General features: G+C 51.5%; 1 protein-coding gene across 1 annotated transcript in view; it reads left to right on the top strand.

Annotated features, from left to right (window-relative positions):
* Positions 1-8,684: 8,684 nt before the first annotated feature.
* The window catches only part of FBXO34 (F-box protein 34), a 38,092-nt gene continuing 20,980 nt past the window's right edge, over positions 8,685-25,796 (top strand). The window contains exon 1 of the mRNA XM_075330769.1: positions 8,685-8,877. The gene's annotated coding sequence lies outside the window, so the exon portion shown is untranslated. The remainder of the gene's footprint in view (positions 8,878-25,796) is intronic.

Here is a 25,796-nt window from a genome sequence, read left to right as displayed (position 1 = left end):
AAGGAATGGAGTGTGACATGCAGGGAGCCAGCTGACTGAGGAAGGTCTGTGGACAAAGGGTGGTAAGCTTTCTCTGCCATGAGAGCTCTTCTTAATGATGGCCCAGGTAACATCTGTGAAAGACAATTGTCAGTGTGTGCTTTGGTGACACCGGGTTCAGTACCCAGGTGGGCAGATTCACCCAGTCTTGTGAGACAAGTGCCTAGAACGAAGTGAGAAAAAACTGTAAAGAGTCCGTAGAAACACCCTGCACCTACTCTACCCATTCTTAGAGACTGCAAACTGATTATAGATGTATATCATGAGCACGTTGTATGCAAGTCTGTGCGTGTTGTGTAAATTTCTCTCCAGGTTTGGTCAGAGGCATTCCAGTGCAGAAAACGACATTATTGTTGAGAAGCACATGAAGGTGGTATGTAAAGAAAAATGTGTTTACAAAAAGTGTATATTTTATAGAAAAGTGGAAACTAGTAAATGGTGTATAAAATGTATATGTTCTGTTTTCTTTTTGCAATAAGCAGGTCTTTATGTAAGATGTTTTTTGGTTTAGCATAGGCATGTATATTTTTATATAATTGACTGAATAGTGTGCTAAACAGGTGTATTCTCCAATTCCAGATCTTAAATCAGAGCTATTAGCATATGGTCTCCAGTCAGGAGACTGATTGATCCTAAAGGACAAGCGAGAAAGAGCCATGAGTCAACACTAGAGGAGCTGATCCAACCACAGAAAATCTATGGATCCACACCTCGCATTGTAGAAGGGTTAATCGACCGGAGCTGCACTGAGCGTTCTGCTCATACTTATCCTTTTCAGAAAACCCTGTACAGTTTTAGACCAGTATTGCCAGAACAGTTAGAAGAGAGGACTTAGAGAACCTTGAGACATGGGAAAGTCCAACTACAAAGGGTGAGGACTCGCCTAGGAGTCCTTGGTCTCAAACCGGTGAAGAAAACCCCTTTCCCCTTATGTTTCAACGTTCAGTTAGGCAGGTTTTTCAACAGATCTTTCTACCTCTCTTCCTAAGGGAACACAGTACCCTTAGTATTTAGAAATGGCAGAAATAAGTCTTTAGGGGGGACTGTTGAGGATAAAGAATTGAGTATCCAAAAATACTTAATTCAGCCATTTCATAGACTCAGTTATATAGTTCAGTAGATGTGAACTAACACACATATTTGTGAATGCTTTTGTTTCTTACTAACATGTATATATGTATATTGCATATTCAGTGTATTTTCCTTAGACTCAGTATATACTATATGTATAGCTTGAAGATGGCCACCATTTCCTGTTCTCCACCCAAGACAGATCGACAAAGAAATTCCTGGAGCCTAGACTGACCAATCAACGGAGAATATGCAGATCTCTCTACGTCATGAAGCCCTGACTTACGATACTTGATTGGACTAAAACTTTTGTTCACACCCCCTTACTTTTTGGTCTAGAGTTTCTTTCAAACAATAAAGAACACACTTGGTTAAGAGCCAGTCATGGAGATAGACATAACTGACTTTGCTGTGCAGTTATTCATTCTCGTGTGCACACATGGCATTTTAATTAGAAGCAGCAGCCGGATATCAAGAGATCCTTTGAGTCTCATCATCATCGTCATTCTGACCTTGACAGTTGGCGCCCAACGTGGGGCTACCGAGAAGAGTGAGTCAGAGCTTCCACTTTCCGGACGTCTGAGGCTGCTCCACAAGTATCCAGGTGTTGCTTAATTAGAAGCAGCAGCCGGATATCAAGAGATCCTTTGAGTCTCATCATCATCGTCATTCTGACCTTGACAAATCTACATAACGAGGTGCAGGAGAAAGGCGGGAACCACCAAACCGGGTGGGGGACCAGACGCAGCCGGCTGCGGGCACCGACCACCATCTTTTTGGTTTACCAGAGACTCCAGTGTATCTATCATAGTGAGTACAACAGTGCCCTCCGGCCGTGCACCTCGCAACCACCGGGCCCCGGGACCATCACCCCCTGCCCACGGAGGGGTCAACACCGTCCCCGGGAGCCTAGTTAACGGCAGCGGTGGTGTCCACACTCACCACAACCCGTGGGTGGCGTCACGAACTTAAATTCCTAAACACCACGGCCCCCGGCCGTGAACCTACCCACCGAAGACCAACCCCCTCACGTAGCACCAGCTTCCCTTCAAGAGCGACGTGACCCCCGGGTCCGGAGGCGCTCGAGCCACCCACCACACGAGCCCGGATCCGAGTGGCTCGGCTGCGGCCGAGCGCGGGGCGGTACAGAAGCAGTGTGCGCTCCCGCCTGTGTGTAGCTATGGAAGCAGTGCGCGCTCCCGCCTGTGTGTAGCTATGGAAGCAGTGTGCGTTCCCGCCTGTGTGTAGCTATGGAAGTGTCGCGGGCGGAGGAGGAGACGCTGCGCTCTCCCACTGCTCGGGACCGGCTGCTGCTGCTGCTGCTCGGTGGCTCGAGCGATGGGCTGGATCCCGGGGACTCGAGCGGCGCTCCTCGCCCGTGAGTGAAAAGGGGATTGATTTTTGTGGATTTATTGTCCGTGACGCCACCCACGGTTGTGGTGATTTTTGGTAACACCACCGCTGCTCTGTATGGGGATCCCGGGAGCGGTGACAGGGAGCAGCAGAGTTGTTAGTTCTCCCCTCCGTGGGTAGGGGTTGGTTGTCCCGGGGCCCAGTGATGGGGTGTAGGATGAGTGATGGCAGGCCGGGTGCGGGGCCTGGTAAGGTGCAGGGTCGCGGGGGCAGCGCTGTGCCGCACGGCACGGTGGTACTCACTCAGCCTGAGACGATGACACAGTTCTCGGTAAAACACACGGCTGGAAAGACGGTTCCCACGGACGGCTGCGTTTGCTCTTCCCCGGTAGTTAACGGTGACTGTCTCTTTCCCTGCACCTAGTACTTCTGTTGGTTCCAATGGGTTCCCACCGGTAACCCGCTCCCCGACTTGGATATGGGCCGGAGGAGCCCCTCTTTGCCCGCAGGCGCTTGCCCTGAGAAACTGGTGCCTTGGCGGTGGCGGTGTCTCTCTCATACGGTTGGACTGTTGCCTTCAATTGGGACTTAGTTGTTTGGAAACCCGGAGGTCCCCTTCACTGACGGATTTGGCAAATTCACGGCGACTCCTAGCCTTGCCGGGATCCGAAAGGCCCCTGCCAATGGTGCTGGCTTCTCCTTGTGTACCAGTCCGGTACCGCCGGGCCACCACCCGTCCATGGTCCTTACGGCAACTCCGATAGGCCACTCCTGCAGACGGTCACCGCCGTCTGCTAACCTTGCTGTCTCTGTCCGGGGCACACACCCGGACCAACTTCAGGCTCTTAAGCTGTCACTTTCCTCCTTCCACTTTCACCTCTCAGACTCAACTCTCTCTGCACTCAAGCTCTGCCTGAGCTAAACTGCCTGGTTTTCCCACCTCCAGGACTGTGAACTCCTCGGTGGGCGGGACCAACCGCCTGGCCCACCCCCTGGTGTGGACATCAACCCCTGGAGGAAGGCAACAAGGATTTCTGGGTCTAGCTTTGATGTGCCTAACCGGGGTGTAGGGTGTGGTGATGTCATTACCTGTGACCCCTGGCTTGTCCAGGGCGTCACATTCCCCCTTAGCAAAATGCAGACCGTCCGCGGGCTGCCCGTCCAACACCGGTTTTATTTTTCTTTTAAACTGTAAAAGATAAAAAACGGTAACAGACATACATGTATATTAACATCATCCCACATCGGGAGGCAGTTTCTTAAACGTTGCAAACGGTTTCAAATGGTTACGGCTTCCGCTCTCTCCCACCCAAGCAACCTGGCCCTGATGCTGCCCCTAAGAAAACAGGCAGCACCCCTTGACCCCAGTCCTGCACCAAGTTACCCGAGCGGGATCTGTCCTTCCCCTCCAGAGGATCGCCACTGGTTCCGGTGGTGGCTGAGCCCCAGCCTGCTCCACTGAGGGCCCTTCCTCCAACCTGCCTCTCCGGAGGCGGCACGGTGGAAGCTGCAACAAAACATTATTTACAAGCCACTAACGTTTGTGGTTGCCCTGCAAGTTCACGGGCTTGTCCGTAAGGAGTCCCTTACGCAACTTTTCAAGCGGTCCCCACGGGGACAACAGTGCCGGCAACGACCGGTTTAATCAGCAGTAGTAGACAATCAGGTGAACTTCGGGTGATCACTCATTTTCATTCTTCAAACTTTTAAACTTTAAAACACACACACTCTGTTGGTCCCAACGGGGACTGTGCAGCGGCATTCCGCTGCCCTTGAGGCGGCTACCACCGCAGGGGGTCGGCCCACTCAGGGACCGAACGGTACATGGGGTTCTCCCTCCATCTGCAGTTCAACCCCGTACCACTGATAGCCGTTAGGAACGGCGGCGGAGGCAGCATACTTGGGACCTCTTCTTCCATCAACGGCATTCTCTCCGGACCCCCGGCGCTGTCTCTCTCCCACTCAATCAGGGCTGGTTCTGGGGTTTGGGTGGACTGATCGCGACGCGGCACGGCTGCAGCGGCCCCTTGCTCACGGGCCCCCACTACGGCAACCATTCTGCGCATCTTCGCCTTCCAATCCATCAACTGCTGCAGGCTCTGCGCCCTCACCTTCACACAGAACCGACCCAATTCCCGTTCCAGCCACTCAGCGGTCCCGGCGGGGAGCTCACCCGGGCAGCAGTCTTCAAAGGCTACTCCTCCTCTTTTTCCCCAGAGCTTGGATGCCCCGGTAGCGGGTATCCCCGCGCTCCAATTCGAGGACGCTGCCATTTCTCCATCCGCGTCCCCCTTAGCCTCTTTTCGGCTCCTCCTCTATCGGGGCGGGTTTTGGCCTTCGCGCCTCCACTACTCGAGGAGACGCTCGAGCGGGGACTTTCCGCGCCAAAGATGGCGGCTTCTGAAATTTTCTGGCCGGACACCTCCGGCGGTAAAAAGGCGCACCTCTACCAGACGGCAGAGCGGTAAGATCCTGTTCGTGACGCCAAGTTGTCGTGGGCGGAGGAGGGGACGCTGCGCTCTCCCACTGCTCGGGTCCGGCTGCTGCTGCTGCTGCTCGGTGGCTCGAGCGATGGGCCGGATCCCGGGGACTCGAGCGGCGCTCCTTGCCCGTGAGTGAAAAGGGGATTGATTTTTGGGGATTTATTGTCCGTGACGCCACCCACGGTTGTGGTGATTTTTGGTAACACCACCGCTGCTCTGTATGGGGATCCCGGGAGCGGTGACAGGGAGCAGCAGAGTTGTTAGTTCTCCCCTCCGTGGGTAGGGGTTGGTTGTCCAGGGGCCCAGTGATGGGGTGTAGGATGAGTGATGGCAGGCCGGGTGCGGGGCCTGGTAAGGTGCAGGGTCGCGGGGGCAGCGCTGTGCCGCACGGCACGGTGGTACTCACTCAGCCTGAGACGATGACACAGTTCTCGGTAAAACACACGGCTGGAAAGACGGTTCCCACGGATGGCTGCGTTTGCTCTTCCCCGGTAGTTAACGGAACGGTGACTGTCTCTTTCCCTGTGTGGAGACACGGGGCTCAGTGGGTGCTCTCGTCCACTAAAACCCGCCGCCTTTAGAAAGACAGCGTGGCTCAGGGCTCATCCCAACTGAACGCCGGCCTCCTTAACCGTGGGCGTAACACTACTCAGACAACACAGGGTGAGGGAACCACAATAATTAGACTTTATTGGATCCCCAAAATATTAACGGCACATAACACATAACCAGCAAAACACACATATGTAACAGGCAACAGAGTCTCACCCTTCCGCTGGCTCACCAGGGATTAGAATGTCCTTGCCTCAGAACTTCCAGGGCCGCTTACTCCAACCCAGCAGCACCCTGCTTTCGGCGGGCACCCACCGAGATAGGAATAGCGCCAGATTTAGGAAGCTGGCTGAGGTCTGCAAAGTCTGTACCAGGTGACCGATTTGTCCCAACCTGGGTTTCTTCCTTAAGTAGTCTCTGGTTTGATGATATAATCCTGGCAGCCGGAGTCGAAATCCCTAGGCTGTGGATATGGTCTCCAACCGGAACCGGAGTCCCTAGATTGAAGCCATAAGATATCCTGATCCTCTAGTCAGCTCCGAAGAGCTTAGACTGGATCCAACAGCATCCATCAACAACCACTGGTGGCTTAAAGAAGTCCTTTTTATAGCCACAACCTTCCACTTGGATACACTGCGTCCTCATCGATTGGTTGGACAAGATTGCTTCTCCCATTGGAGGAATTTCAAGCTGCATGGACAATGTTCATCCAAATGATGTCTACAGAAAGACTGAGGGTGTACATGTAATCTGGGAGTCACCGACTAGACAATGGCTACTAAGGTAATCACATTAGCAATACACAACTACAATACAATGGTTACTGGAAAAGTGTGGAGAACATTACGTCTGGCTTTCAATGGCCAACACAATTACATTGAGTCAACAAGAGTCTTGTAAAAACAATGAGGTTCTTATCCCCCCCGTCTATAAACAATTTATCATGCTGTCTGGCTGAATTTTAAGAAACTTTAACCCATGAGAGTCCATGTCGTCACACCCTGCACCTAGTACTTCTGTTGGTTCCAATGGGTTCCCACCGGTAACCCACTCCCCGACTTGGATATGGGCCGGAGAAGCACCTCTTTGCCCGCAGGCGCTGGCCCTGAGAAACTGGTGCCTTGGCGGTGGCGGTGTCTCTCTCATACGGTTGGACTGTTGCCTTCTATCGGGACTTAGTTGTTTGGAAACCCGGAGGTCCCCTTCACTGACGGATTTGGCAAATTCACGGCGACTCCTAGCCTTGCCGGGATCCGAAAGGCCCCTGCCAATGGTGCTGGCTTCTCCTTGTGTACTGGTCCGGTACCGCCGGGCCACCACCCATCCACGGTCCTTACGGCAACTCCGATAGGCCACTCCTGCAGACGGTCACCGCTGTCTGCTAACCTTGCTGTCTCTGTCCGGGGCACACACCCGGACCAACTTCAGGCTCTTAAGCTGTCGATTTCCTCCTTCCACTTTCACCTCTCAGACTCAACTCTCTCTGCACTCAAGCTCTGCCTGAGCTAAACTGCCTGGTTTTCCCGCCTCCATGACTGTGAACTCCTCGGTGGGCGGGACCAACCGCCTGGCTCCACCCCCTGGTGTGGACATCAGCCCCTGGAGGAAGGCAACAAGGATTTCTGAGTCTAGCTTTGATGTGCCTAACCGGGGTGTAGGGTGTGGTGATGTCATTACCTGTGACCCCTGGCTTGTCCAGGGCGTCACAGAAGCAGTGCGCGCTCCAGCCTGTGTGTAGCTATGGAAGTAGTGTGCGCTCCAGCCTGTGTGTAGCTATGGAAGCAGTGTGCGTTCCCACCTGTGTGTACCTATGGAAGCAGTGTGCGTTCCCACCTGTGTGTAGCTATGGAAGCAGTGTGTGTTCCCACCTGTGTGTACCTATGGAAGCAGTGTGCGTTCCCACCTGTGTGTAGCTATGGAAGCAGTGCGCGCTCCCACCTGTGTGTAGCTATGGAAGCAGTGTGCGCTCCCACCTGTGTGTAGCTATGGAAGCAGTGTGCGTTCCCACCTGTGTGTAGCTATGGAAGCAGTGCGCGCTCCCACCTGTGTGTAGCTATGGAAGCAGTGTGCGCTCCCACCTGTGTGTAGCTATGGAAGCAGTGCGCGCTCCCACCTGTGTGTAGCTATGGAAGCAGTGCGCGCTCCCACCTGTGTGTAGCTATGGAAGCAGTGTGCGTTCCCACCTGTGTGTAGCTATGGAAGCAGTGTGCGTTCCCACCTGTGTGTAGCTATGGAAGCAGTGTGCGTTCCCACCTGTGTGTAGCTATGGAAGCAGTGCGCGCTCCCACCTGTGTGTAGCTATGGAAGCAGTGCGCGCTCCAGCCTGTGTGTAGCTATGGAAGCAGTGCGCGCTCCCACCTGTGTGTAGCTATGGAAGCAGTGCGCGCTCCCACCTGTGTGTAGCTATGGAAGCAGTGTGCGCTCCAGCCTGTGTGTAGCTATGGAAGCAGTGCGCGCTCCCGCCTGTGTGTAGCTATGGAAGCAGTGCGCGCTCCCGCCTGTGTGTAGCTATGGAAGCAGTGCGCGCTCCCGCCTGTGTGTAGCTATGGAAGCAGTGCGCGCTCCCACCTGTGTGTAGCTATGGAAGCAGTGCGCGCTCCTGACTTGAGTTAGGGAAGCAGTGCGCGCTCCCGCCTGTGTGTAGCTATGGAAGCAGTGCGCGCTCCCACCTGTGTGTAGCTATGGAAGCAGTGCGCGCTCCAGCCTGTGTGTAGCTATGGAAGCAGTGCGCGTTCCCACCTGTGTGTAGCTATGGAAGCAGTGCGCGTTCCCACCTGTGTGTAGCTATGGAAGCAGTGCGCGCTCCCGCCTGTGTGTAGCTATGGAAGCAGTGCGCGCTCCTGACTTGAGTTAGGGAAGCAGTTCCCATCTGTGTAGCTATGGAAGCAGTGCGTGCACCCTCCTATGTGTAATTTGGAAGCAGTGAGTGCGCGTTCCCGCCTGTGTGTTTCTACAGGGGCGCGCGTTCCCGCTGTTGTGTAGCTAAGGAGACGGTGCGCGCTCCCGCCTGTGTGTAAATATGGAAGCAGTGCACGCTCCCGCCTGTGTGTAGCTATGGAAGAAACGCGCGTTCCCGCCAACAGGTACGCTCCAGCGAGGGCGATGGAAAGGGGCGGGACCCCGTGTGAGTGGCAGGCTTCCCGGGCCAATGAGGGGCGGCAGGCCGGTTTGTGCTGATGACGTCGCGCTTATCTCCTTTCCTCCCGTTCCTGTGCTGTCGGTGGCTCGGTGTCACACTGCTGTCGGTTCCTCGCTGGGTCACGGTACTGGAGGATTTACCTGGTCACATACACGGAGGAAATCCGCGTGTATCGCGGCCGAGCGGCTGCTGCCGGAGCCGTCCCCTCTCCCGCCTAGTCGGGGCCGCCGCTGAGAGCAGGTAGGAGTCTCCCGGGGGGAGCGGGCCCGGCCGCCGGTACTGCACGGCTCCATGGCTGTGCAGGCCGCAGCCTCGGACTGTCTTGCCCGCTATGCCGGGCTGCTTGTGTGCACTGCTCCTCCGCACATTACAGCAGCTGATCACACGGTCCTATACCTGGTAGTCATTTCCCAGACTGCCCTGCTCTCCTGCTATTAGAGGGACTACAACTCCCATTATGCCCATCCATCGGCCCCACAGCCTGCACAGCAGGGGCATGCTGGGAGATGTAGTCCCCTGATAGCTGGCTGTGTGTGATCTGCAGACTGTTGATTTCCAGCCCTTGGCCTGTGACCCTTGGTGGAGTTCCTTCTTGTAGATGCTGAGTTGTAGTTCTACATCCCTTGAAGTGGACCTGTGCTTTGTTGCTTGAGTCTGGTATTTTTTACAGTACCATAAACCTTTAATGTGAGTCTGATAAATATGGGGGGGGGTGGCGTGCAGAAAAATGCACCAACTGACACATTGCAGAGGGGCGATCTGCTGATTAAAATGAACCTCTGAAATGTAAAGCATCGCAAGTTATCCTCCGCTGGAGAATTTCATTTACACAGCGTTTGGTAAAATTTGATCTTTCAAACTTTATGGGGCTCTTACTAATGCTTCACTCACCCTCCCCAGGTCCAGTGCTGAGACTCCCAGCATCTGATATTGAAAATTAGTGCTGCAGCCAATCAGTGTGCTCAGCTTGCATAGACAACGCCCCGCTCAGAGCTCACTGGCTGGCTGCACCGCTAAATGTCAATATCAGATACTGGGAGACTCTGCTCTGGACCTGAGGAGGGTGAGTATAGCATAGCAGTTTTTGTTCGTCTTGAAACAGTGTCCAGGGACCAGGATTTTTTTTATAAGGAAATATTCTTGTAGGATTTTGGAGTAAATCCATGCCAAAAACCACCTCTTAACCAATTACTGTTTTTCTACCAGGAAAATCTGCAGTGTATCTATCCGGTGTGAATATATTCTTAAAGGGGCTGTCCAGTCTGAGGACAAAAAAAGTCTGTAATCACTGTAAGACTGTTTGCAGTGTTTTGGATGTGGCGTGTTTTCGCTGTGTCCAAAACTCTGCGTTGTACACTACAAGCACAGTGGATGGATTTCTAGAAATCCTGTGCCCACTGTGCTTGTTTTTTCTTCCGCAAACCCTGACCTGTGGTGCGGCATTCCAGACCGCGGCATGTAAATTGTTTTTTTTGCGGATTTGCAGGCGTCCTTCATAGGGAGAACACAGCGAGTGACCGCAGCGCGGTGAACCCTGATCGTGGGCACGGGCAGCTGCGTTCTCCTGCGGAGGAGACGACTCGCGGTTCCGGTGTGTTCTCTGTGCGGGGGGTCAGGCACATGACTGTATGGCTATGATTGGCGGTCATATGTGATTACCCCCCCCCTCTTGCTGGAGGCATTACCCAATACTTAGGCTCTTGGACTGCAACAGCCTGTGATGCTTAGATTGCGGAGGAGGTGCTGCCTCATGTAGAGGCGGCCTAACCATTGTGGGGTCTGTAATAGATAGCGAGGGGTCCCCCTGTATTCTCCTCTATGTGAAGATTTAGCAAAATTTGGATTTGGCTTTTTAACTTTGTCAAAAGAGCATAACCTTGGGGATGGATATTTGCTTAGTGTGTCTAAAGTACAAGTTGCGTGCTGCTCCTGTGAGGTAACCCCAACTAGTATAGGGGTGCATAGGAGTCCTAAAATGAGCTGGGTTTGTCACATTCCTGCACAGTCGGCCCTTTTGGCGCGTTGCTCTATCTCTGAACGGTACAGTCGGTGTGACAACTGTGGTGCCGGATCAGAACTGGACAATATTCTGCAGTGGGATTGTTGCCTTTGCAATTTTTGTGGTTCCACTTTCTAGGGTGTTGTAGCACATCCAAAGGTGTGACCGTGCGGGAGGCTGAAAGCTTGGCGTACAAGTACGTTGGCTATGAGGCAGCTTATGAAAGGGGAAATGCGGCTTGCGGGTTGGTTACCTGATTTTAAAGGGGTTTTCCAGGAATAATGTTTTTCATGGCATGAGAAGCCTCTACTTCTGCTCTGCTGACCTCATCACCGCTGCAGCACTCCTCACCGCTGCAGCCAGTCGCTGAGCTCAGCAGCCCGTGTCTTCTATGTCAACAGACTTGCTGAGTTCTGTGGTTGTGGCGCGATGTGCGCAGTAGTGCTAATACTACCAATGCAGCCTGTAAATGGAGGGTGCTCAGGAGCTTTGGAGAGTGTGAATATCAGCTCTTTTTATTATTAATAATAATAATTATAATTATTATTATTATTATCCAGGCGCTGACTGACAGGGTGAACCATACTATTCCTGGAAACCCCCTATACTGTAATGCCACTTGCTCTGAGTCCGGGGCCACACGGGAATTACTGCGATCCTCGCATGACACTCAGCGCACGCTGGCAGCACAGCAGAACCGAGTGTCACTGCGACTGAGGTCTGATCATGCGATTGGACCACAGCTGCGGGGGCTGGGCCGGCGGCGCTGGGGAGGGGAGGGCTGGATTTATCTCCCTCTTTCCTCCGTTGATGGCTGTTGCCATTCTTGCTCTGCACTCGCATTACACCGGTGTAATGCGAGTGCAGTGCGATTATTTTCTTTTTTTTTTTTTCTCTCGCCCCATAGACTTGAATGGGTGCGAGAGACAGAGTCCCTCATTACAGTGGCAGCATGCTGCAATTGTTTTCTCGGTCCGATAAGGGCTGAGAAAATAATCGCTCATGTGCGCTGACACACAGGCTAATATTGGTCTGAGTGGAATGTGATGTTTTATCGCTTTCCACTCGCTCTGATTTTCATGTCGTGTGTCTTAGGTCTTATACTGATTTTGGTGCGATATTTATATTTTTCTCTATTAAATGCTTCCACTCCAGGATATTTATCGGTAAAATCCCGAAATGTTGTTAGTTCTTTGCATATGTTCTCTAAAAGAACAGACCTGCCATCGAGATCCTTCCTCTGCTGCTTTTTCCTGCCCATGGTAAACTTTTGTCTGTTTACCGGTAAATAATTGTGGCACAATATTGTCTTCTAAGGTGATCCTTGCAATAACAGAGCAACTCAGGACAAATACCTGGGGGTGACGGCTGCTTATTACGTATTTGTGTTATGCTGCACAGCATTGTGGACGTGTATACACATTTGCTATATAGCTCTTCTGCCTCTTTATAGAGCAGCATACACCTCTTGGCCAAGCGCAGGCGTTTAGTGGGGAGCTATGAGCTGACAGACTTCCCTGGTGGTGGCCCATCTCCTCTTTCAGGGGACAGGATTGGACATGTTGAAATGTAACATGCCCAACCTTTCTCTTTTTCCCAATACTTTTCTGACTGCAGCTGATCTCCTGTAGGTAGAGCTTGGCAGCGTACGCCATTCTCATCAGTCGGATATGAAGGAGTTGACTGAGGTCCCCACATTCATGGGAAATGCTTTTTGGCCTGGTCCATCACAATTGCATTATTTCCGCCTTGTCGATGCAGACAACAGTGGCATATGGCGTGCCTAGGGCTCTGTAATATAAAACCAGGGGTCCTGGTGCCATCACACAGGCTGTCTAAGGCTAAGTTCACACTTCAGTTGTTTTGCATCAGTCACATGCGTTGCTTGACGCATGTGACTGATGCGTTGTACAACGGATGACAACGGTGAGAAAGAAAAGAATTTCTTTGTCGGACTCCGTTGTATGCTGGGGGCGGAGCTCGGGGGCGGAGTTCAGGGGCGGAGCTGAGGACGTCAGTGCCGCGGTCTGCATGGCTGGGGACAGGCGAGTGTGTGAGTACATGCGGAGTGCGGGAGGGGGCGGAGCCGAGTGGTGAAGTGTCGGCCTCCTTGCACACTGTATCCAGGGTAAATATCGGGTAACTAAAAGCAAAGCACTTTTTGCTTGGTTACCCGATATTTATCTTGGATACCAGCTTAGCGCGGGCTCCGTGCACCTGTAACCACTGTAAATATCGGGTAACTAACCAAAGCGCATTGCTTGGTTACCCGATGTTTATCCTGGTTACGGGGGCGGGGAGCCAGAGAGCGCATGCGCAGCAAAATCCTACGGATCGCGCTGCTCAAAAAAGTTACATGCTGCGTTGCTCCCGCCCAGCGGTCAGTTAAAAAACTGACCGACGCAGCGGATGCAACGCAGCATCATCAGTCACAATCCGTCACTAATAGAAGCCTATGGGGGAAAACAGGATTCCTGCAAAATATTTTGCAGGATACCGTAATTCCTCAAGGCTACGGATTGTGACTGATGCAAAACAACGGAAGTGTGAACTTAGCCTTATGTATGAGCCCTTAGTGACCCTGCAATAGATATCAACCTAAAAGCCGTATTTTACGTACCAAAGCCCAGTCTTGCCCTGTGCAATACTTATCCGAGCTCCTGCGTTTGGCTTATTTACTCCCCTGAACAAAGCTTTCTACTTGTACAGATTCTTAATGAGCGGGTTGTAAGTGCCAGCCATGTCCGCTGTGCCAGCTTTTCTATTTGTGGAAAAGTACATTGGTCAGTGGCACAAATGTCCACCTGATGGCCCTCTCGGGAGGCCTATAAGCAGGCCGCGGATGTCTGTGCCCCTGTTCTTCACCTCCGGCTTTACCCAGGAGCAGGTGAGGAATTGGGAGCAAAGCCGCGTGCTCGGCAGGGAGGCAGTCACATTGCTGAGCCTCTGTACCTGTGACCTTCAGGACTGGGTACAGGTGACTCACACATCATCATGGATCTGAGCGTCACTCGACTACATCAGCACCTTCACAAGCAAGCAGCATGGGGTCTGCTCTGAGCCCGGGGGGGTAAGTTTCCGGTCTGCAGCTCTAGACTCTGGTGCACATGTCTTAGTGCAAACCATTCTTTTCAAATATAATAATATTATTATTAGAATTAGTATTATTATTTATTATTAGTATTTATATAGTGCTATTAATTCCACAGTGCTTTACATACAATGGCAACATTGTCCCCATTGGGGCTCACAATCTAGGTTCCCTATCTGTATGTTTTATAAATATATAGATATTGTTTATTTTTTTGCAAAATATTGACTAGGATCCACATTTTATTTTGAACCTTTCTTCTTATTTATCAGATTGCACATAGCTGATGCCGGTATGAGTGAGGTCTTTAATTTTTGGGCCAAAGCTTTGCAGATCGCAGCTATCAGAACTTATGATCTCACATGTCCGTTTTTTTCACGGGCCTAAAAATATTAATGTTTGCTTTGTACACCATCAGACCTTATCTATGGAGCAGCAATGAGTTCTCGGGTTGTAGAGCGTGTCTGTGCATGCAATAGATAGTTATACACCACATTCCTGCCAAAGTGCTTCCACCCACCGCCCGGACCCCCAGCCGGCAGGGGGGACAGGACGAGCTGCAGCACAGTTGCTAATGAGTGCAGGACGGTGTCGCCTCGCTTCATGTGTCAGGCCGTTCAGGAAATGTCATCATGTTGTTGCGGTGTAATGGAGGAAGTTTACAAGTGCATCTGATGTGCCGCTGGGCTTGTCGGGTTTCTAGAACAGAGGAGCAGCTTTTATCGATTGACATCAAGGTTTCTTTTACTTTTGTGAAAGCGGTTTTCTGTGTCGGTCGCCATATACAAGATGGTTAGCTGCAAACTTTCATTCGGCATATGGCTCTCTCTCTCTACTCCCCTATACACGTGACTACTCGGCCAAACGTGTTTTCAAAGAGGAGAAAGCCACCGCCATACTACTCTGGCAGCGACTTTTCTTTCAGAAGGTAAAAGAAAATGGGGCTTTGCATTAACGGCAAACTTCATCTGTCGGGTGGTCTCCTATAGACATCAAATGGTCGCTTTAGGGCATGTGTTCCCATACAAAGCCACTACAGGCAAATGCCAGTGGTTCACATACACTTTTACTTGCATTCTTATCGGCGGCTTCACTGCCAGCATCTTTTTCTCTACACATCCAAGAATAGAGATGGGGCAGCTTCCTAGCGGAAGAGATCTACAGAGTGGACAGATCACTTCTCGTTAACCTCTTTGGGTTTCTGAAGCCATTAAAAAGACTGTCACCAGATTTTTGCTTTCCCCCCCCCCCCCCCTCATCTGTAGAGACAGATTCCAACAATGTGTCACTTACTGAGCTGTTTGCTGTCATTTTGATAAAATCAATGTTTTCTCTGCTGCAGATCTAGCAGTTAGGCCGGCTTCACACTTGCGATTAACTCGCACGAGTGCAATGCGAGAAAATCTCGCATTGCACTCGGACACATGTTAATCAATGAGGCAGCTCCCATCTGCTATTTTTTTTTTCTCAGTCCAAATTGGTCTGAGTAAAAAATCGCATCACGCTGCGTTTTGGAGAGTTTCTCGCACGAGTCAGGCCAATGCAAGTCTATGGGTGCGTGGAAAAAAAACGGATGTCACACGGACGGCACATACACCATCCTAGTGACATGCGTTTTTCTCAATACATTTCATTCATGTAGTAGAGAACAATGTAAATGCTTCTGTACATAACATTACATGAGTAGCAGCTGCTAAGGGTAAAAACGGATTGCACACAGACAACACACTGATGAAAAGTGAACCAAAATCGTCCGACTTTCTAGCATGAGAATCGGACCGATTTTACACGCACAAGTGTGATTCCAGCCTTATACAGAGCTCATGAGTATGCTGGACTACTTGGCAGCAGGGCAAGTAGTCCTGTAATGATGGTTTACTGGTAATTAATCAGTGATCTATCAAAGTACACTAAGCATCCCAGTAAGTGACACATCATTGGAATCAGGATCTCTTCCCCTACATAATGCAGCTCTCAGATTAGGTGGCAAAAACTGGTGACAGATCCCTTTTAAGATGTAACATAAATCTGAGTATGTTGTTTTCCCATTGTTGTGCGTTACTACATTCATTTTATGCAATGCTTTTTCAGGCAGAATCCGTATGCTGAAGACAGTGTTCCATTACCCTTAAAGGGGGCTACCATTTAAATAAAGTCAACAAATGCTTTTATGCCTGTAACAAAAGCAGCAGGTGCTCCTCCCTGCCCAGGGCTGGCTTGCATCCACTTTTGCACTGGCTGTAGAGGGGATACAACAACTGTGGCTGGCATCACAACAACTACAGATCGCATCCCAACTGCAGAGCTCAGCGTTTGGCTTCAGCGGTGACATGACCACCATAAACCCCAGAGCACAGACAGAGAGCTGATTCTGGACTCAGGAAAGGTGATTGTCTGCAGTGTTTATTTCTCTAGTCCCTTCCACGACAGCATAGGAGGTTGTCTCTCTCCACGCCCTAATTGGGACAGGAAGCACAAGAGAGGTCAAAAGGACCCTCCCACCTCCCATAGCCAGTGTCTTTCCTGTCCCCATGGGGCATGGAGAGGTTTTTGTTTTTCTCCTATACTGTGGTGGCCGGCGAACTGCAGTATGCATTCTTTTTTTTTTCCCCTACCTTAGCCGGGCAGTGTCGGTCGGGCCTTCGCCGCTCCTCCCATGCTGTTCCCTCACCTTGTGGGGGACCGCCGCACCAGCCTTCCGGAGCTCCTCTGGGGCGATGTGGGCTGTGTTGCTCCCCGGCCGGCGTCCTCCCTGAGCCGCCGGCCACCTCCCGTATGCACGCTGCCGATGCGACCCGGAGGTGCTACCGCGGGCGGGACTTCCGGTTCTCGCGCTTCCCGTGTGGGCACTTCTGGTCGCGGAGGCAGCGTGAGAGACACTCCGTCGCTTCCACTGCCTGTCATGGACCAGATGCGGGAGGCGGGGAACGTCACCAGTCGCTGGGGGGGGGCAGGCCTTTTCCATAGGAAGGCTGCCCTGAAGGCATCAGAGCCACGGTAAGGATTCTCCTGTGTGCACTGCCATGTCTTCCTTTGCGTCTGCAGAGCCCAGCGTTCCCCCTGCCACAGTAAGTGGCTGAGGGGCGGTCCCTTATGCCTGTTTTCAGGCTGCTATTGTTGGCTCCTTCTGGTTTCCAGGAGGATGAGCCTGCTGGAATATGTGTCAAGTCTGACAGGTGTGATGACAAGACTGAGAGAAACTTTGCCAGCAGTGTACGTATGTCCCTTCCATGGTCTAGTGGTAAGCTGATGGCCTTGGGTGTGTGAGCTTGGGAGTTTGAATCCCAGTGGACACTCCTGGATAGTTGCTGTGTCATGGTCCCATGGGCTAGCTGCCTGGTCTCTGACACCTCTGTTTCCATTGGATGGAGAGGGCATGCATCGTGTGTATAGATTGTTAGGGCTGAACAACTGTCCCTTGTAGCGAGCTGCGGTCCATGATGATACCGGAGATTCAGGCCTCACTAGCCTCCCTCCCTGCTGCTGACCCTTCTGCCACAAAAAAGATCCGCCTCGGATGGTCCCGATAACTGTTTTTCCTCCGGGAGGCCTGACCGGTCTTTTTCTTTTCCCTCAGACGATTGGGGGATCTTAATGGAGCAGTTAAGAGCACTATGGGGTTGGAGGATGAGTAGGTCCACCCCTCCGTTCAGGGTGAAGTGTCCATGCTAATGTTCTGGATCCTCTCTCAGGACTGGGATTTCCCTGAGAAGCAATTCTGGAGTGTCCCCCTGACACAGATTCCCCTGGAGAGTTCTGGGTTGCATTGGGAGATTCCCAAGGTGGATGTGCAGGTGGCCAAGGTTGCTAAGCAAACAGCGCTCCCCTTTGCGGCCGATCCCAGCTTAGGGATCTCCCAGCTTAGGGATCTGATGGATAGGAAGGTCGAGAGCCTCATGAAGAAGTCCTGGAAGGCTTCGTCTTCTCCCATTTGGGCCCATATTGCCTCCGCTTATGTCTCCCTGTCCCTCCTCCGGAGGCTCGACCAGTTGAGGCTCATATTCCTGGGGTACTCCTAGGGATGGGTTCCTGGACTCCCTTCCCTTACTTAGGAAGGCTAGTAGTTTTGGCGGATACCTCTGTGAAGTCGGTCCGCCTAGCTGCCAGGACCTCAGTCTTGTCTAACTCGGACAGACGAGCTCTAGGCTTCAGGCTTGGAGTGGGGACTCTACTTCCACACTGAGGCTTGCTCCCTTCCGTTTTAGGGGGACTTGGTGTTGGGCCTGCCCTGGATGACATTCTGGACAAGGCGACTGATCGTCAGGCCTGCCGGAACCGACACCCTCCAGGCAACGGTCCTTTCGTCCCTCGATGCCTAGGGCCTCCCAGCCCAAGGGGAAAGGGGAGTCTGGGCGTTGGAGCTACCCTTAGGGTGGGGGGAGTAATATTCTCATCCCTTCCCATCCACAACGTCCTCTGCATGACAAACAGTGAGTCAGCTCGGGTGGGGGGACGGCTCTCTGCCTTCTTCCCCAGTGGCGGACCTTCACCGCCTGCCCATGGGTCCTACAAGCTCGTCTCAGAGGGTCTATTGGTAGGATTCAAACCCCCCCCCCCTCCTACACCAGGCCTCTGAGTCCCAGCCCTGTCGCCACAGGGTTCTCAGGATCTCCTGTGCTCGATGATTCGGGAGTTAATACATTCGGGGTCCTTGTCAAACCACCATCTGGAGACGTCCGGATTATCGTCAATCTGAAGCGTCTCAAACCAGCGGCTCAGATGCCGACGTTCGAGAATGGAGTCTGTGAAATCTGTTGTTCCGCTACTCGGTCTGCACCACCAGATGACCTCAATAGACCTGAGGGACGCCTAGTTCCATGTGCCCTTCCATCCTTGTCACAGGCAGTACCTCAAATTTGCGGTTCTGCAAGGAGGGAACATGCTTCATTTCCAATTACACGTACTTCCCTTTGGGTTCTCCTCGGCTCCAAGAATCTTTTCAAAGATCATGGCTGAGGTGGTCGCCTTCCTACGCTTGCAAGGTTGGACTCCGACAGACATGCATCCTTCCCCCAGAAGATCACAGGTTGACGCTACTGGCCACAATCTCGACGCTTCACAGTCAAGCGCGCCCGGACCTTCGAGGCGCTATGTCGGCCCTGGGTTCTATGACGTCCTGCATTCCCTCAGTCTTGTGGACTCCGGCCCACTCTCGTTGTCTACAGGATCGTATCCTGGTTCATTGGGTCAGACTCCCTTCCTCTCTGAACACCCGGTTTCGCCTCTCTGCAACCGTCTCCTCGTCCCTTTTCTGGTGGCTGTTTCCCAACAACCTGATGGTAGGGGTTGCCTGGACTCTGTCACCCCTGGTTACACTGACATCCGATGCCAGCCAGAGGGGCTGGGGGGCTATGGTGGCAAACTCTCCGTTTCAGGGGGTCTGGAGCCCTTATGTCAGCACCCAGTCCTCCGACTACCGGGAACTCGGGGCGGTCAGAGAAGCCCTCCTCGCTGCTCAAGATCTCGTCCGGGACACTCGCGTCCTAGTCTACTCGGACAATGTCACCACAGTGGCACATCTCTGCCATCAGGGCAGTGCAAGCTCAGGCGCCCTGAAGTCCGTGTCCTCCCGGATCTTCCACTGGGCGGAACAGTCCCTGCTATCCCTTTCTGCAGTCCATCTAAAGGGATCCCTAAACCTTCCAGCAGACTTCCTGAGTCATCAGGATGTTCACCCAGGGGAGTGGAGTCTGGACCAAGCGGTGTTCTGCTCTCTGGTGGCAAGGTGGGGTACTCCAGAGGTAGACCTCTTTGCTTCAGCAGGAAATCGCAAGGTCGCAACATTTTTCTCCCTGAACCCTCGGGACAACGCGTTGGGGGTGACCGCCTTCTGCCACAATTGGTCCTTTTTGCCTCGCCAACGCCTTCCCGCCTATTCCTCTTCTCGCACGAACCCTGAGGAAGTTCAGGGACGACGGAGCCACGACTATCCTGGTAGCTCCTCTGTGGCCGCGGCGGAGTTGGTACAGCCTGATTCTGACTCTCAGAATCGACGGACCGGTCCTCCTGGGTTCAGACCCCAGTTTACTGTCTCAGGATCCGATATTCCATCCGGTCCCCAGAATCTCAAGTTGGCTGCCTGGCTTCTGTGGCCCGGGCACTGAAGGCCCAGGGACTTTCTGACAAGATCGTGGCTACTCTACAGAAGAACCGTAAACCAGTGACTAATAGTATTTTTACAATAAAATATGGATGAGATTTTCCTCCTGGTGTGGTTCTCGGCCTCCTGACCCGCTCCGTTCAAAACCTAAACATCTGAGCTGACCACTACAGGTATGTATAGAATCAGCCTGATGGCGCCAGTATAGCACTGGCTTTAGGTTATATAGGAAAATCCGGGAGATGGAATCCATGTACTTTCAGGGAACCTTCCAACAGATGCCATACTCTGGATCCCATTGTATACTTTTACAATATTTTTGTTTATTGGATACCAATGTGTATTGGCTAGCTGGAGGTGTAGCATTTGTAGGTATAAATCCTATAGACCCTATGTCTGGTGTGCACGGTAGGCGCATTTACCTATAATCGCTCCCGTGATCTGATTGAAGCCATTTGGGGTCCGTTTTAGACACACTTCCCCCCCCCCCCCCACCTTCATGGTGCTGAAATGAAACCTGCTTCAGAATTGACAGTGATTTTTGCATTAAGGTCCATGGTGCAAACCTTTCCAATGTAAATTCCCTAAGGGCGTATTTTAGACCAGCGCTCCCCACGGAAGGGAAAATCTCTCCTATAAGGTGTCCTCTGCCGGTGCTCATAATGGCAGAGGGATGTCATATGTGACACACAGGCGCAGGGTTTGGCACCAGGCCGGCCTGTAACACACAGCACTTGGAAAGTGAGCTCTGTATCTGGTTCACACCAGCGCTTCACTTTCGGAACTACACCCATGAAAAGCAAGTTCTGTAACTGGATACAGGGCTTAGGACTGAATTTAACAGAATAATTTATGGAATGGGTGTAATGTGCAGTACGTAGCAAAACTGCCAAGACCGAAGTAATAGGATGACTGATGCATATAGACTATAGATTTACTCTCAAAAAGTTAATTTCACCTGAAACCATGTATTCCTATGTAAAAAGTTCACGCTACAGTGATATTTTATCATAAAATCGGCCATTTAAGTAGAAAGTGCGACTATATTTTCTTGTCTGAAAGGATTTATTGAAACAAAAGCCAACACCATTGGTGGGTATATCCCACCAAATGTCAATGTCTCAATAACTTGTCTTGTGGCGTTGAGCACCAATTACAGCTGACCATGACATGTCCTGCTGGTCACTAATGGAGTTATTATTTGCGGAGGCCGGAATCACACTCTTCCTAAAGGGCGGCCCTCAGGTCATTGAGGTTCTGGGGTACGAAGTTACGACCTCTATATGGCGACTCAACTGATGCCATAGGTTTTATAAGGGGTTTAGGTCTGGAGAAAATGCCGGCCGCTCCTTTTTGAGGTTCCCCAGTCTACAGCAGCCGTTGTCTAATAATGTGACCTCGATGATCTGGAGAACTATCATCCATGAAGATAAAATTAGGGCAGTGTTGTTCATGCAGAAGCACAGTGACTGGATTAATGATGTTATTCCAGTAGTAGGGGCTGTCACTGTACCATTCACACAGTGTATGGCCGTTCTGTACTGACCAGACCCACACTGTAACACCACAACTACCAAAGGCTCGTCTGGTGACAGCAGTGACTGATGCATAGCGCTCGACTTGAGGCCTCCCAACATCATTCGCGGTCATCATTTCTGCTCAGTGTGAATAGTATTTCATCAGTGATCAGCACTGAAGCCCACTGGTCCCTCGTCCAGTGTAGATGACTCTTATGCCTGGTGGTGTGGTAATGTACCTTGCATGTCGTCTAGCGCACAGACCATGCTGATCTAAATGGTTTTGAATGCTCTGACATGACACTTGGGGGGCCTCTCACCTCCCTTAAATGTGTCTGGATATGTGTGGCATTCATAATCCTGTTTTGAATAGCATTGTTCACAATGAAGCGATCATCAGTGTAGGATGTGGTGAAAGGATGTCCACTTCTCTGCCTTTCTCTGACTCTTCCAGTCTCTCTGTATCTCTGTACAACCTGCTGGTGACACTGTGACTCTCTAAGCTTAGTGGCTCCTCCCATCTGTGAACTTCCTGCTTGAAGCCTCTCAATGGCGCGGTACTGCTGATCAATTGTTAAGTGTCGTCTTGGTCTTATGATGTCAAAATGTGAACAGTGTGATGGTTAGGAGGACTGTTTTAATACCAATTCTAATTGAACCCTGACAATTATTGGACAACTCATGGCTCAAACACCTGTTGTGAATTTTGCCATTAAAGGAGTTGTCCGACATAAACTCCAAATAAATTGTTAAGCTAATCTGTGCTGTATTGTCATATAAAACATCCCTACATTATTATTTTTTTTTTTTTTTTTGGTTTCTAACTTTTGTTCCTCTTGAATTATGCACATACTTTGTTTACCTACAGCTCAACCAAACATGACATGCCTGACTGTCGAACTTCAGTCAGAGCTGACACCGCCCGGCTTCACTGTCCAGCCCCGCCCCCTGCACACTCATTGGCTGTCAGTATTCTGCCCCAGGACTGACCTCTCATTGTTTCAGCAAAGATGGGCACATTACTACATTATATGTGCGGTGGATGTGAGGGATTGGGCTGCACAGATGAGATATCACTGCTCTGTATATCCAATCATTGGTAGTACAGAGCAGTGATCCTGCTTCTCTCATCTGTGACAGCACAATTACTGCACATCCATAGGCACATATACTATAGTAATGTGCCTCATCCCTATACTATAGTAATGTGCCCTTTCCTTGTGCCCATCCTGCAGTAATGTGCCCTTGGGCTCCTCTTCTTGTAGTAATGCTCTGTCCTGTAGAATTGCCCCCTAGTCTGCCATTCTTCACACACACAAAAATAAAACAAACACAAATCCTTCTCACCTGTCCTCGTTTCCTCGGTGCCCTGTGTCCTGCCTCTTGTGACCGCAGCCCCCTCCTTGCTGATCGCTGCTGTTGCAGGGGCCGCGCAGTCAGCACTTTATAGCAGAGGACTGATTTCCAGGCGCTGTGCAGGGACGCGCTCTCTATGCAGCTTCTCCAGTGATCTGCTGCTGGCCTCTGATTGGCTGGTGGATGATCATAGCTGTATACAGAGCTTGGCTCTGCAGAGCACCCGGGAATCTGTCATCTGTTATAAGTGCTGTCTGCACGGCCCCCTGCAGAGTCTGCGATCAGCAAGGGGCCTGCATGCCAAAAGCAGCATCAGGGGCTGCAGCTGACAGCGCTGTATATCAGATGACAGATTCCCGGGACGCACTGCAGAGCCAAGCTCTGTATACAGCTACTGCAATGATCCGCTGCTGGCCACTGATTGGCCGGCGGCTGATCATAGCTGTATACAGCGCTGCCATCTGCGCAGCGCCAGTGAATCGGTCATCTGCTATACAGCGCTGACTGAACGTCCCCAGCACAGGCAGTGTTCAGCAAGGAGGCCATTAGCCTGCGCGCCACCAGCAGCATGAGGGGTTGCATGCAGCGCACAGGCAGCTAGACCCCTGCACTGTGGGAGGGTCCAGGGAGGGGGGCGGAGACACCACGCACTGTACCTGCCCAGCAGGGCAGCTACATGTGTCCTGTGATGCCAGTCTACAAGGCGGGTATAAGCTTCTACCCCTGTCGTCGTGACCTCACAGGAAGCAACAAAATCACCGCAGGAACGGTCGAATGACTGCTCTGATCCGGGGAGAGGGGCTGACAGCAGCGCAGGTAGGTAGTCACTATCTACTTACCTGCCCCATGGTAGCCCAGTAGTGAAATAACAAGAAAAAGGCTAATAAACTGGATAACCCCTTTAGGCTATGTGCCCACGCCGCGGATTTTGCCGCGGATTTCCCGAAAATCTGCAGCAGCGGCACTTCCAAGCCATTTCAATGGCATTTTGGAAATGCTGTGTCCATGCTGCGGATTTTTCCGCTGCGGATTTGCCGCGGATTTTGATCCGGAAAAATCTGCAGCATTTCAATTGTTTGTTGCAGATTTGGTGCGGATTTTGGGTATAGAATGGGGAAAAAAAAAAAATCCGCGGGTGCGGATTTGCCGCGAAAGTCGCGGATTTTCATGCAGAAAAATCCGCAGGTACATTCTACCGTGGACACATAGCCTTAAGTTCCTCGTTAGAGAGCAGCAAGTTGTGCAGAAAGTCCTGACACACTGAACAGTTGGACATGAGCAATAAAGATTAGAGAAAGTTACATTAGGGTCACCTGAAATGGGCAGGGGGCATTGTAGGGTCATCCTGAAATTTCACCCGAAAGCCAAATGTGTAATATATAAAGTGCTGGAAAGTGACTCAAGTCAAGTTTTGCAAACCCTTTGCTGCGTGGCGCTGATTAATTTGTAACCTGGGTCAAAGGCAGAAGGGTCGTCAACCTTGGGTACGCCAGCTTTTGTGGCGCTACAAGGTGCGTTTTTTTTTTGTGCAGAAAATGTCTGCAGCGTGCGCACATACCCTGAAAGCCTCCATAGCTGTCTATATCTGTACATACAAGCGTTTCCCCCCAGTCAATGTACACTGTGTAGGAAAGGAAGGTGGTTTTCCTGCGCTGCTGCTCCAATGGCGATGTCACTCAACAATGATTGCAGGATGAAGAAACTGATTTTTATTGATCTACGTGTTTGTCATCCGGCTTATTCCTCCAGATCTAGCCACAATAAAGACTTATTCACATGTGTTAGGGCTCGTTTACACTGGGACGATGGTGTCCACTAAGTGACCGCACGACCTAACGATCCTTATTTAGGGATTCTGCATCTGAGCTTTTGCAGTTAAAAATGTTTTTGTAAACCTGCAGATATTCCAGGCAGGGAAAGTGCGACCGCCTTTATAACTCCCATAGATCATAATGGAGGTGAACTCCTGGCAGCCCTATATCTGACAAGGGTGGCCACGCGGTCAACCCCTCACTCATTTTATGGGGGGCTATTCCAGTAGCCTATTAAACAGGACGTCCCCTGGGTGATGCCAGATTAAAGGGAACCTGTCACCAGAATCTTCGCAATTAAACTAAAAGACTCCCCTTCTGCAGCTCCTGGGCTGCATTCTATAAAGGTTCCTCTTGTTACTGGCCCCTCTTTCACACCTAAACAACTTTATAAAACGTTACCTTTTTCTATGGTAATGAGCTTTGCTGGCCCCAGGGGCGGGCTGTATTTCGTCCATTATCCCTCCCCCCCCCCTCCTGCCGCTGTTTGCCATCCCCCTGTGTTCATTTACATAGATGAGACCGCCGCCCTCATGTTACGCAGTGCTCCAGAAGTCTCACACATGCGCAGTGGCACTATCGCGGGACTAAGCACTTTTCAAAACGCAAGCGCCGGTAATGTTACTGCGCAGGCGCGAGAGTATGGGCGGCGCTGTGAGTGTCATCACCAGCGTCATCCAAGTAACCGCCCATAATCTCGCGCCTGCGCAATAACCTCACCGGCGCTCGCGATGTGAAAACAGTGCTTAGTCCCGCGATAGTGCCACTGCGCATGCGCGAGACTTCAGGAGCGTTGCGTAACATGAGGGCGGCGGCCTCCTCTATGTAAATGAACACTGGGGGACGGCGAACAGTGGCAGGAGGGGGGATAACTGACAAAATACAGCCCGCCCCTGGGGCCAGCAAAGCTCATTACCATAGCAAAAGGTAATATTTTATAAAGTTATTTAGGTGTGAAAGGGGGGCCAGTAGCAAGAGGAACCTTTCTAGAATGCAGCCCAGGAGCTGCAGAAGGGGAGTCTTTTAGTTTAATAGCGCAAATTCAGGTGACAGGTTCCCTTTAACCCTTGTGCATAGGTGCTGGGCATAATGGTGCTATCCTGTGCAGGTATCAGACTGGGCAGACTCTACACTGGACTCTATTCTGGGCGCTCAGCTGTATATGCTGCAGTTATAAACTGCATAATGCGTCTCCGTCCGAAAACGCAGTCCTCTTATGGAACGTACTGAAGAGCTGGTTGTCAGACGTTGCTTGCTTTGTTTTGGACAGACGGGCTTCCCTTTT

The sequence above is a fragment of the Anomaloglossus baeobatrachus genome, chromosome 12, assembly GCF_048569485.1.
Source record: "Anomaloglossus baeobatrachus isolate aAnoBae1 chromosome 12, aAnoBae1.hap1, whole genome shotgun sequence".
NCBI classification, from domain to species: Eukaryota; Metazoa; Chordata; class Amphibia; order Anura; family Aromobatidae; genus Anomaloglossus; species Anomaloglossus baeobatrachus.
The sequence above is the reverse complement of the archived record's forward strand: the minus strand, read 5'-3'. Positions and strand labels throughout refer to the sequence as shown.